Here is a 12,389-nt window from a genome sequence, read left to right on the forward strand (position 1 = left end):
AACGCGATTGCATTCAAAGATTCCCGACTGCTTCTCGCGCTTCGCGGCAACTGTACCTTATGTAACGGCAATGTTTTCCTGGAAACACTGGCGGATAACGCTATGCAGGAAGGCGAGCTTTCTGGTTCTTTTTTTGTTTATCCCCATCACCGGCGCCAGCGCAGCCACGGGTGCGCGGCGGTGGGTGCCATGTGGAAGGTATTGCGAAGAACCGAGTGGGGTGCGCCGCTCCTACTAAGACAGACCACAAACGGCAGCCTGAAAAGTGATTTGTGTTTCAGTTTCTGAGTAACGGAATTATTTTTTCTTGTATACTCAAATTACAGGACGACGCTACCATGTCTCTGTATTGTGTGTAAGTCATACTTTACGAATTATCTGACGCATGTTACTTTGAGAAATGCTATTAGTTCAGTAACGCCTCTGCGTCATGCGGAAGGCCTGCGTGGTTAGGGTGTGTGGTTCGGGAGGAAAATTCTCACACGGACATCACTGGTGGTGGTGACGCCGGCGTCGGATTTTTCGTGACACGGGGCCCTTAACGCTTTCGCGTTATAAGATGCGGGCTGCATTGGCTGCCATGTTGCGAAAAATGCCATGTGCTTCTACGGACTTTGCGCGTTCCATCCAGATGGGAAATACTCAGCAAGTGCATCTGTTACATCGGTGCTTTCTCTGCCATGATGCGAGCGTTTCATAAGCCATGAAAATGCTGTTGCTTTATCCTTCGTATTTCTTTAAGAGACAAGTATAGCGATCAAGCACACAAGCTTGATTCTTGATGCGTTTCGCTAACTCTGTCATGCTCATTGCTACATGTGCAGTAAACAGGTGGATTTCGTTTTTCATATTAGAGAAGATGGTGTGCGAGGAAGCGTACCATATCGCACGTGGCTATTTCACGCTGTTACCTGGGTTGGCACACACTCGGAACTTCGCTGCTTATCGCTTCTGCTGTCAAATTCGAGCATTTGCGTTTTGACGTGCACCATTAGTAGACAGTGTGCTCGCCCTATGTCCTAGATACCGGTCGGGTGCTTCGTGCAGTTTGACGAGCTCTAAGGATATCGGCGGGAGCTTTCTGCGTGAACAGGGACGTGGCAAATGAAATCGAGGGTTCGACGGAAGCCCGTCTGGTCGGGACGAAGCATTGAAGAAGTAAAACCAAGGACACCGACCAACATAGAAGTGCTAAAAAATGAAAAAATCTAAAAGACGTTTCGGCTTCGCTACGGAAGCCTTGTTCACAATGGGATGACGGAAGGTTCAAGGAAGCTTATGTATGCTTTAGAACGTGACGTAAGCAGCGCGTGTATGACGGTGGGGGGGTTCCCTCATTTCGATTAAGCGTGTGACGTGTTTTTTGTGTCTCCAGTGACTCCAGATACAGACGCGATTTTTGGTTTCTTTCTTGGCCGATAATTCTTGAGCGATCCCAGTCGATATCATGGCCCGTTGCATCCACGTGCTCGGCAAGGGCATTCGACACTGTACGCTTCTTTTCGACATCTTTCTGATGCTGTCTCAGTCTCTGTTTGAAGTTGCCGGATTCACCGATGTATGCGTAGTCGCAATCTGCGCAGGGTATCTTATATACCACGCCGGGAAACGATTCTCTCGGAAGCCTGTCCTTTCCGCCGACGAGCGCTTGCCTCAGCTTACAAACGGGCACGTGCGCCACCTCAACGTCATAACTGCGTAGAACGCGAGACAGGGTTTCGCTTATCCCTGGAACGTAAGGTATGGCAGCACGCTTTCTTGGTCGCGGATTGGTCGGACGTGCAGGATTGGACAGACGGCGCTCCACAGCAGTCAAAAAGGATGTGGGGTAGCCGCTTGCCGAGAGATCACCTCGCACGTGGTCCAAGTCAGTGGAACGGCTTTCTGCTGTGGTGCAAATGCGGTTCGTACGGTTGAGCAGTGAGGCAGCAACCGACCTTTTGTGAGCGTCAGGATGAACGGATTGAAAGTTCAGGTAGCGGCCAGTGTGTGTGTCCTTACGGTACACGCTGAACGAGAGCCGTCCATCGCGTCTGGTGACAAGTACATCTAAAAAAGGGAGTCTGCTGTCGACCTCTGTCTCAACCGTGAATTGGATGGCCTTTTCTTGACTGTTTAGGTGCGCAGTGAACGAATCCAAAGCGCTGCGCCGAATCAGACAGAAACAGTCGTCCACATAGCGCAGAAAAACTTTTGGCCTAGGGCTGAATGACGCGAGAGCACGCCTTTCCAAACATTCCATCGTAAGATTGGCAGCGGTAACAGAGACGGATGCACCCATTGCCGTACCGTGGACTTGCCTGTAGAAGACCTTGTCGAAACAGAAGTACGTGTTTCCAAGGCAAAAACAGAGGAGCCTCTTGAGGTCGGGAACGTCAATGGGCGACCTGTCTGGCAAGGTCCTGTCAGATTCCAGAGCAGAGGTGCATGCATCCACAGCCAAGTCAGTCGGAATTGAGGTAAACAGTGATACCACGTCGAACGAAACCATCACCTCGTCGTCGTCTAGAGACACGTCACGAACTTTTTCAATAAAGTCACAGGAGTTGCTCACGTGCGTTGAGCTCTTCCCGACGAGTGGAGCCAGAAGCTGGTGCAGGTATGCGGACAATTTGTAGAGAGGGGAGCGAGTGTAGTCGACGATTGGACGTAGGGGGACGTTAGGCTTATGAACCTTAGGCAGGCCATAAAGTGCAGGTGCAGCACCGTTATGACAGAGAAGCTTGAAATACAAAGACTTGCGTTCGGGAGCTACGAAGCGGAACACGTCAGCCAGGAGAGTCTGGAAGTCCCTCTGAACCTTCAAGGTCGGGTCCCGAGTGAGCCGGACGTAAGTGTCCTGGTCATTGAGCAGAGCCAACAACTTGATGTCGACTGGGATCGCTCAAGAATTATCGGCCAAGAAAGAAACCAAAAATCGCGTCTGTATCTGGAGTCACTGGAGATACAAAAAACACGTCACACGCTTAATCGAAATGAGGGAACCCTCCCACCGTCATACACGCGCTGCTTACGTCACGTTCTAAAGCATACATAAGCTTCCTTGAACCTTCCGTCATCCCATTGTGAACAAGGCTTCCGTAGCGAAGCCGAAACGTCTTTTAGATTTTTTCATTTTTTAGCACTTCTATGTTGGTCGGTGTCCTTGGTTTTACTTCTTCAGGGACGTGGCAAGGTCACGATTTTCCATACATTCGTGCGGAAATTCAGCTGAATTTTTGCAGGCAACGCGATAGCATAATTACCTCGGTTTATTGGCCCAAGGTGCGAGAACGCTACTGAATCTGCGCTTTGCGAATACGTTCTATGCACTCAGGATGGGATTACAGTGCAAGCTTTATCATTGTCTCGGCAACGTGGCCTTCAAGATTGCATCATCTAGGAGGCCGCGATAATTAATTCGGTGGGTACTGGCATTGGCTACGAGCAGACGACGGCAGCCGGGAGAGTGACTTCCACCCCTGGTGCTCTCGAGTGAAACTACCAGAAGTATCCGACAGCCATGTCACGTGTATGTGGCGTGTCCTTCTTTCAGGGCTAGTCAGACCGGAAGCCACAGATGGGTTGAGGACGATCCGGGACGGTATAATCAAAGAAGCCCGCTAAAAAACAGGGAGCTCTTCGTATTTTTGCCAAGCACCGTCAAGCGATAACCCTGCAGAGATGGAAGAAATAACGCACGAAGTCAAAGTTGCGGCCCGCCTCGAGAAAGACAGCTATCTTGAATCAATTCAGCTCCGATTGCAAGAGAAGCCCCATAAATTCTGGAAGCACGTTAAGAAACCGATAAAGATGTAGTATTTGTACCTCCACTCGTGCTTGGTGATGTCATTGTTCATGATGACATCGGCAAATCAGAATGCTTCCGGAATATTTCGGTTCCGTCTTCCCGTTCAAAATATCACCTCATGCTAGTGGAATGATGAAGCCTACGGGATTTTACGAATGACATCGTAATCAGTGTACGTGGCATAGAATAGTTGCTTCTAGAGTTAGACTCTTCGAAACTTGTGACTATGATAACTCCGAGAAACGAATTCGATTTCGGAAAGGTTTCTCTTTTTCCACACAGTTAACTGCATTAACACAGGATGTTGCTTCTGGTTTATGTAAACGACCTTCTGTTGATTGCTTCTTTCTGGACTTCAGAAAGGCTCTTGATACACGATACCGCATTCTTTACATATAGCAAATATTATCATGTTGAGTATACATCCTGTGATTGTCTCTGGAGTCACATGGCTGTGTTACCTTACGACAACAGTTTGTGGTTATAAATGGGGTCCAGTCGCATTTACGGAGATCTACGTCTGGATTGCCTCGTAATTCCGTTCAGGGGCCCGCGCTGTTCCTAATATAGAGAAGCAGTATTAGTAAAGGTGTGACATCACACATAGGGCCATTTGAATATGACTGCATTTTGCACAAAGTACTGCAGCGGACGATGCTGAAGTTCTAGATCAAGTCTATCAATGGTGTAAATAGTAGCATATGCAATAAAACCGAATTAAAACCATTGGCCAGGCGTATACACGCAGAAATAACCACTTGAATGTTTTCTATAATATAGACATGACCTAGTAACTAAAGGGACAGATTTAAAATTTTTAAGCGTTTACTGCACAACCAAATTATCATGGCAGTGGCAAGCCGACATTTCTGCTGCAAAAGCGACTAAAACGTGGTTTTCTCCGACGCAACTGTAATTATTTACCGGCTGTAGCTACACGCGACTTAATTTATAAAACATTGCGTTGACCATATGCTAGTAGTCCGTGAACCTGCCTGAAGTCTGATTAACTCATGATGTCTTATTTTTCACTAACTATTCGTGAGTGGATTAGATAGTATTTCGATTTTGTAAATATTGTATCTAATAATGTTTTTCTTCTCTTTTATTTCGCAATCGAAATCAGTATTTGTTTTTACTCTTATTTCGGCTATCTTAAGCCCATATTTCAGAGAGCATTCTTTCTTTATCCAATGTTGATTTATGAACACTTTCGGACATTCCTTATATGCAGTTGCATGAACGTTCTGTTGATATTATCATTATTTTTTACAAATTGCAACGCCTTCCACAGTAATCACTTCTTCGCGCTCTGGGTAAAGCATGAAGAAACGAAATATTAACGAGCATATGCACTTTGCATGGTGTAAGTCATACTACAGGTAGCCAGTCATACTACAGGTAGCCAGCGGCGGGTAAAAGCTGGCAACCAGTACGCACAATGGGTTCCACAATGGCAATGGACAAGGCTAACAGAGTCGTATATACGCTCAACATTTGCTCCCGTAGAAGAATCTTTGTCAACAATTAGCAATAGTTTTTCATGAATATCTGACAACGTTTTCAGCATAAAAAGGTCCGTTCTCCTGTTATTAATGCCTGAATAACAAGCGACAAGAACGTTTGAAGCAAGATGAACGAAAGTTGGGTAAATACATACCCTTCGCATGAATTTCATGGATGAACAATGCAAGGATATATGTGCCGGTTGACGGGCATGTGGCAGTTGTTATACCATTTAAAGAAATTAAATAACACAAATCACACCGTGCTGAAAGAATAGCGGTACCGCTACATTTTAAAGTCATGTTTTTCGTGCTTTTTTTCTTACACTTTGATAATTTATAGCCCTATCTGTAGCATGTGCCAGTACTAACGCCATATTCTCCTCTAGTAACCTTAAACTACAACACTATAAACCTATGACTGAGAGGCAACAAAGAAATGTCAGTCATAAAATTCACCGCCTTTCTTTTTTCTAAGCAATCTGTAATTCAGGAGTCGTTCATGCCGCACAATCTGGGACTGATAACGAAGAAAATACCGCCTTCGTAATATCGCGCTTCAATTTTATGCCTAAGCTAGAAAGGAAACTTGGACGAGTTGGTGCTAATTCCTTCAGCTTCTGCAGAATTCTTTCATCTGAGGGATGTAGTGGACGCCCGCTCCCTTTCATGTGTGCTTCTGACCAAAATAATAACAAGAGAAGCACTGAATATAAGCAAGTAACGCTGTGGGATGCAGGTACTGCAGTAATGTTCTTGCGTAGTTGTTCTTTAACCAATTGTTATGGCCATCTGGTACATCAGGCTTTAGGTTGACCTTCCTGAGCAACTTGCGCCTGATATGTAGAGTACCAGGTGATGCCACACAATGTGATGAATGTGCGCCGAAGACACAGGAACCACAAAATTAGCTTCCACAGTTACAAGCATAGTAGAAGGAGCGTTCGCATACCATCTGATCACGTGGTACACCTCTATTGACACACGTACCCAAAATATGCGTTTGTTCACCTTCTGCATTTAGGTTAAACCTGCCGTAGCCACTTGCACTCCTCGTCGATGTAGCGACATGCAAAGCACCAGAACTAGACGAAAAGGTAGCGAGCGCCTGTGCACTACAACTTGCGGATTGGAGTTGCGAAAGGGGCACGGAACCCAGGCAATTAAATTATGAAACCACTCCGACAAGGCGTCATTTTCCTCAAGCAGTTTTCGCGGGCGCAGTCGCTCATTGCCGCCTGCCGTGAAACTGAAGGCCATTGCGTAAGAGGCCTGAGGCTTCCGGCCAAGAGCATATTTCCTCCTCACCGTCACTGTGTACGGCGTCTTGTGTATTCCTTGTGGTGAGCAACTGGCAGACACCACCGGTGACGGGTATTGCATCCCTACCGACAAAAGAAGCAAACCTTCCGGCTCCTTGGGGTTGGCACAGATTTCAACAAAACAAGGCAACTCATCCGCACGTGGCCGACCCGAGGGACAAACCTGTTCAGCGCAGCGCGAATCAATGGTCAAAGTTATGTTCGCTCAGCTTGGCTCCGTGCAGGGCAGTTTATTTTTTTTATTTTTTTTACACAGAGGGTAGCATTCCTCGTACTGTCAAGCAGAACCGGTCTCCTGCATGGCAATGCGACGCACTGATAAGGCTCTGATGCCTATAAGAGGCCCTAGTTTACAAGTAGCTTCAAGAAACTCGCAGACGAGCCCAGCCGACGCAAAAGGACCGAGCCACAGCAAGTCACACCAACATGAACTGCAACGCCGCAACATCCCTGACCATTCTGCTGCTCCTGTGCGCGGTCTCCGCGCCTGTGCTGAGCCGATGCCCTTCCACGGCTGGACAGGTCAGCGACTGCGCCATCTCCAGGTGTACTCCGAGGCAGTGCGCCCTCAGGGGTCTTGAGTGTTGTCGCAAGCCCTGTGGAGGAACCTGGTGTGTCAGAGGCAAGTGCACCTGCTCCCTTGGATTCATCTGATGCGGTTCGAAAAGACAAACGCGATAAATTGTGCTTGTTAAGGCAGCCGCATTCGGGTTCATCGTACATAACCCCGAGTCACAGTCACTGTATGCCCATTGATGTCGTTAACGGTGCATTCACGGACGCTGTTGCCGGTCCGGGCTGTCAACAGCCCCAAACAAACAGCCAAGCTTTTTCCTAGAAAATACAACTGCAATGTTCTAGTGCCCTGCCACATTCATCAAGCCGTGCGAGATGCCGTAGACATTAGAATTAATGGTGAGCTCTTTGCGCACACAGTTGAGAGCAAGAGCAGGCAGGAGCGTTCGTGGTGTCCCGTCGACCCCGCCAATAGGCACACTGACTGTGCCTCTGGGGTCGTACACAGCTTACGTTTAAACAGTGGCAAAGTTTATATCGGGTAGACGCGTCCTCGCATTACTGTCTGATGAAGAAAGCAGGCCGCTTCTCAAAAGAAATGCAGTTAGTTCTCAACTGACGAAGGATTTTCGCCATTGTTGTCGCGCGCTGTCCTGCGACAACACGTCCGTGATCATGAGTCATGACGCATCGTTATCAGCGCGCATGTGAAACACCTGAAGTTCTTCGCACCGTAAAACCTGAAGGCCTGGCATCAACCAGGCGTTGTTATTGCTACTAAAATAAGAGGAGGCTTTCTTTTTTCATTTATGGCTAATGATGCTGTTCTTCATGTCATCTTCAAAAAATTAGATGAAATAGGTAGTTTCTTACAAGCAGTGTGGACCATTAAGGGGCATTTGGTTCAGAACGATACCTAAACAGCAGTCACTGCGCGGGTGTTAGAAAAACGCCAGCTCTGCGCACACGATCATCTAGCACATTCGCATCCTTTGCGCGTGCAAACGACGCATCATTTCGCTAAGACAGGATCGGCGCTTGCCCTGTGCGTCTCGCTTCGTCATGTCTAAATTTGTGCCGTAAAATCATGCTCCATAATTCATGACCCCTTATTAGGCAAGTACCTTTGTTTATAACAAAGCTGCAGTACCTTAGCACGACTTCTTGAGAAAAAATTATGTCCCTAGATAGCACTTTTCCGGTTCTCTTTCTTAGTGTTCTTTCTTGAATTTTCCTCCACTTGCCCAAACACGCGAAACTGGGTTACTTCCAACTTGCCCATTTCACTGTCCTTCTGCTGCTAATTCGCGCTACGAACAACAATAAAGAACCTGACAGCCTAACCTACTCCCAAGTGACGCATCCCTACCAGTAATTCGTATTACGCTGCACAAAAGGTCTCGGTGACAATGGCCGCAGAGTGTTCCAGCAACATCAAACTCCGTGGAACAGAATCGCGCATCGGCCAAGAAAGAGGCGGCGATTTTCTTCATCCCCAAGCGTGGTTGCTTTAACCCACCTGCTTCGTGTCGCCATGTTCTACTTTCTGACAAAACAATCAACATACTTGAATGTCGTGCACGCTGTACAGCAACGTTTCCATCGTGACGCATCCACAGGGGCATACGCAAATATGTTCATCGACACTCATACATTACAATCATGTTGATGTGTTTATTGTCCAATCAGTCTAGTGCAGGATTTTAAAAAAATAAGTATTTTCTTTTTGCTGTGAGCGCTATGCACGTAAGGAGAAGGGCGGCGAAACTGTTTAGTAACGATATTTTTTATAGCCAATTCTTGTTGTTCCCCGCCGTTGACTACCAGAAAGCCATACCTCCCCTATTGCCGGTAAAAACTACTCGGCCAAACGGTCAATAATTAACGAACAGAAGAGAGTGATAACAGTTCTTAGAAAATGAGATCACGTAGTGACTACAGTGAATCCAACTTTGACAGGGGGTCTCTGTTGACTGACGCTATAACCATTCTGTCAATATCAGTGTCAGTACCAATATAAGTTGCTGATGCTTACTTTTTAGTTATGCAGTGATACATGCGAATGCGAACATGCATGCGAATGTAGGGACATGCGAATGTATGAACATGCGAATTTCAGGCGTCTTTCTGGAAAACAATAGCGAAATCTGTTACTTTTTTAAAATTTCTACTTTTTCTTTCTACTGCTTTCGATAACTACATTTTCACTAGATCACTGCTAAAGTTCGGTGTATTTTACTCCTCATGTACATCGAGAAATACAAACTTTTCCTTTCTGTTTTGGGTTTAAGTATCACTCAAACACACTGAACGCTTCAATTTGCAGTGCAACATGTGGTCTGAGGCTTTTCGGAAACTTGTTTGAAGGTTCTAAGAGCGCTTCATTTAACAGTCATGGTATTTGAGATTTGATGTGCGTTGTGGCGATTTTTAAACCATGGACCAATCGAAAATTTTGCACATCATTGTATCGTGTTGCTGCTTTGCAGATGTCAAATTATATAACTGACAGCAAGCAAGGGAGATGTGCCAGTAAAGACTTCATTTAAAATACCTCTTTCGCCAGCTTAAGAGATCAACTGTTTTCTACTTCTTTTCAAGCAAGAATCTACTCCTATTTTTCAATGAGCTGCGGCAACATTAGTCGGTACGCTATTATCATTTTTTTTAATCTGGGCTCCACGCAACTGCTAGTTCTCAATTTCTATTTTCTCTATGCACTATTCTATTAGGCATAGACTCTCATACATAGTTGCATGATTGCACTGGGTCCCCAACCAGTGTACTCAAAGACTGTACTGATGTCGTACATGGATTTCTACAAACGTCATGTTTCTGTCTTCAAAGAGCTTTCTGATATTGGCCTCTTAGCTGCTAGCTCTGCAACATTGCAAATTCCTGATGTTCAACAAGATATTGCGCTAGAGAAGTAACATTTCGCTAGAATTGTGTATGTGCACAAATACTTAATGCCTTGTGGGTTTAGAAAACGGTGATTCCTCGGAAAGTTACAAGCATAACGCATAATAGATAACGCCATAAGAACGCGGGAGGACACACGAACTAATAATATGCAGATCTAGTGAACTACTTGTGATTTATGTGGAAGCGAAACCCTCTAGTTGAAATTATAGAAAAATTTACGTTATTACCATATAGAAAAGCGTATAAGTCTCCCATCTAATATTGCCGTTTAACATACTGAGGTCCCATATAAAAAGGGAGGTTTTACTCGAGTTACGGGTGAACGCTTGGGTGCTGTTGCTGAGTTTCTAAGCTATGGAGTCTTGCCTGCCATACCTGCATTGCCGCAAGCCGCCTAGCGCGTTTGTAGGGAGTATCCTGGACCCGCCTATCCCGCGGCTTTTACCGGTCTTGTTCAGCTCGTGCCCGACGCCCGGCGCTTGCCGATGACTTCGGGGTCGGTCGACTCGCGCTTTACCTGCTGTGGCTTCTGTTACTGTTCCGTCCTTCTCGCTCGGCGCACAACCGCTCGACCCACAGACAAACCTGGTCATTCATAGTGCACACAGAGCCCGTAGCAACTGCCAGACGACGTGAACTCCGCGCACCGCTGCCTACGCTCCTCTTCTGCGACGCTCCGTCTACCTCCTCCCACCCCCCTCAGCTACACGCTGCACAGCATTTTCCCCGGCTAGCGCTCCTCCTCTCCACCTCCGGCACTTGCTTCCCTTTCCACGTCTCGGCGGCCTGCGACTCAGCCTCGCCCATTTCACAGGCGGGGCATGTACGCTTGCGCACAAAATCCGTACGTTCCTATATCTAGTTCCTCTAGTAATCAGTAACGCAGTCTCATTCACATAATATGCTTTCTAATTCTTGTAAGTCATGCTGATTATCGTGAGGGTGTTTACTGTTATTTTTGTTCCCGTTTGCTGTTTTTTTTTTCATGATGTATTATCTGTATTGCTGCGCATGTCTCCTAGAAATGTGTTATCTATATTTGTTTCTTTTATGTATTCTTACCTTGTTCCTTTACGTTCCTTGTTTGGCTTATTGACACGCAATTTGTATGTGCACGTGTATTACCATGTCTTTCATTTCTGTATGTCCACCTGCTATGGTCCCTGATGGGACTGGCAGTATTGAAAATAAATAAATAAATAAATAAATACGTATCAGGTATGTCAATGATCCCCGTAGGAACATATAAAGGTCCTTTATAGCATTTGATTATAGCATGCGTGGGCGTATTGGTTTTATTGATAGGGCACGTACCCGATGTAACAGTGTCTCTGTTCTAAATATTATGATTCGCCGCAGTTCTCCCCACTGATGTAAATGTAGGCATTTCACAGAACCGATCGTTTGAATTGTGGGGACGCTGCATTCCACAATAGTGTATTGATATCTCTTTTTCTTCCCTGTTTTTGTGTAACCAGGAGTACGAGGCTAGTTCAAGTTCGAGAATATGATCCACTTCGTGCTTCTGGAGGTGGCACGCTGTCCTCCCTGAAGAAAGGTGTCGAGTTGGCTGTGACCCCGCTGTTCGGTTTAATAAAAGACTCCCAATTTCTGCACAACTTGTCAGATCTACGTGTTGTATTTGTAAACGCGGGCAGTAGTGAAACTATGGACTGCGTAGAACCGAAGCTTCACATACTGCAGACAAAACACGCAGCCACAAGCAAAACAAGCAAAAATTATTACGCGAGCAGGTTCCTTCAAGAAATTCTATGAGTGGCCGTTGTGGCTCTAGTTTGCTCATAAAACCCGTCTTCTTGTCATGCACTGTATCTCCCAAGAGTTTCATGATGCCGGTGGGCCAGAGACGCTGTGAGCCGCCACGGATGCAGAGATCTGGATGCCACGTTTTTGGGGAGTAAAGTGTACTTCCTTCTGTATGTAAGTAAAATGAGCAATATCTGCGCAATATGGCCGCGTGCCTGCTTGAGTCGTCACTGAAGGCCAAGGCCTGCGTTCCCAAAATTTCTTTTGCGAAAGAGCGTTTAACCAAAGGCCATAATTCGGGCGCGCGCCTCTCATGGCTGTTGCTGTGACCATGATGACAGGACGTTTGCCTCAGGAGTTTCAGCACTTAACGGGACCTAAGGCTTCCCGCTCAGTATATGCCAAGTGCTTTGCTATCACCGTTCCCGAATTTTGGCATTCCTGGGGTTACAAAGAACATATCTACTTCCAGCTGGATGGCTCCAAAGAAGCGGACATCACTTGCGCAAAAATACAAAATGCATACGGGAATGATTGAACAAACTCCGTAATCAACTTGTTAAC

At 46.3% G+C, this 12,389-nt stretch overlaps 1 long non-coding RNA gene across 1 annotated transcript; it reads left to right on the forward strand.

Annotated features, from left to right (window-relative positions):
- Nucleotides 1-6,356: 6,356 nt before the first annotated feature.
- Nucleotides 6,357-11,677, forward strand: LOC135919233 (uncharacterized). The gene is made up of 2 exons (XR_010569926.1): nucleotides 6,357-7,239; nucleotides 11,537-11,677. It is a non-coding gene; the product is annotated as an uncharacterized lncRNA (long non-coding RNA).
- The last annotated feature ends 712 nt before the right edge of the window (nucleotides 11,678-12,389 follow it).

This window comes from Dermacentor albipictus, chromosome 4 (genome assembly GCF_038994185.2).
Source record: "Dermacentor albipictus isolate Rhodes 1998 colony chromosome 4, USDA_Dalb.pri_finalv2, whole genome shotgun sequence".
Taxonomy (NCBI): Eukaryota; Metazoa; Arthropoda; class Arachnida; order Ixodida; family Ixodidae; genus Dermacentor; species Dermacentor albipictus.